We start from the raw sequence: 1,380 nt of genomic DNA on the forward strand, positions 1-1,380 counted from the left end.
TTCTAATTATCTTTGTAAAATTTATGGTGAATTTCCAAAGTCAGAACAGGGATCCAGAAATCGCTCTGGCCCTGTTTCACAAAAATTTAAACATCTCATAAAATATAGCTCATATACCTGTTTTGCTTATTCCATATGAAAATAGACTCATCAAGCTTCGATTCCATAACTTATTCATTATTTAATTCCATTTCTAATATTTTTAGTGATTTTTCAAACTCACGTCACTGCTGCTGTCTGAATCTATTTTATGGTAAATTTTACCTATTTCATGGTTTCCATGGATTAGCTAGCAATTTGACATACATAATACCAAATATGATCATGATTAGCCATTCCAATGGCTAATCATTATAAGCATTTCTATTTCCATACCACTCAATAACCATATCATAAGACCATACATATAAAATGATTATAATGCTATACATGCCATACTCAAAATATACAAGCCATTATGCCAAGATGGTATACGGATAGTGTGAGCGTGCCTCCGACCGTTTCCGATTTCCGAGCTGGCTTGTCAACACTACAAGGAATGAAAAGGAGGGAGTAAGCATAAATGCTTAGTAAGCTCACATGCAAATAGCAAGTAACATAACCATATTAGCAAACATAAAACATCATTTGCATAATCATCACCAAGACATTCATATCACCTTTTCATTTATCATCTTACCATATTGTTGTTATATCAAGTTTTCAACCCGAGGGTTAAGTACATACCTGTTCAAATTATCCATTTCACAACACTTACCAATACGTCCCTTTCATCTTGAGTATTCCTCCATTTGAGTAGAACTTTACCCGTTGAACACATCGGAATATAATTCGGATACATGGAAAGTTTGCACATAAGTGCCACATATGTAGCCAAGCTACCATGTAACCCGCCCATAAGTGAACTCGGACTCAACTCAACGAGCTCAGGCGTTCGCATCCATAAGTGAACTCGGACTCAACTCAACGAGTTCGGATGCCTAGTTACATCTCACGAACTCGGACTCAACTCAACGAGTTGGACGCTCGCATCCATAAGTGAACTCGGACTCAACTCAACGAGTTCGGATGCCCAAATATCCCAGTGACATGTCACTTGTATCCTAATCCATTCACGAGGTTCAACGGACCTTTTTCCCAATCATGTGTCTCAACCATCTTCTACGGAATGCCGATATCGATACTCGGTAGTATTTCACATTTTCCAAGTATATCACATAATTTGACATATTATCAAACAATTATCACAAGTATAATATTTCATAATAATTATCATATCATTTAAACTAACATTAAAACATTTAAAATAATAACTATGTTACCAACATTTACATATGAACTTACCTAAATCTGTGAAAATGGTTATTTTACCATTTCGTC

The 1,380-nt window shown here is 35.5% G+C and overlaps 1 long non-coding RNA gene across 1 annotated transcript; it reads right to left on the reverse strand.

Annotated features, from left to right (window-relative positions):
* Window positions 1–388: 388 nt before the first annotated feature.
* On the reverse strand, window positions 389–836 carry LOC128290285 (uncharacterized). The gene is made up of 2 exons (XR_008279981.1): window positions 758–836; window positions 389–529 (listed from the first exon to the last, which is right to left on the reverse strand). It is a non-coding gene; the product is annotated as an uncharacterized LOC128290285 (long non-coding RNA).
* Window positions 837–1,380: the final 544 nt, after the last annotated feature.

The sequence above is a fragment of the Gossypium arboreum genome, chromosome 3 (assembly GCF_025698485.1).
Source record: "Gossypium arboreum isolate Shixiya-1 chromosome 3, ASM2569848v2, whole genome shotgun sequence".
NCBI classification, from domain to species: domain Eukaryota; kingdom Viridiplantae; phylum Streptophyta; class Magnoliopsida; order Malvales; family Malvaceae; genus Gossypium; species Gossypium arboreum.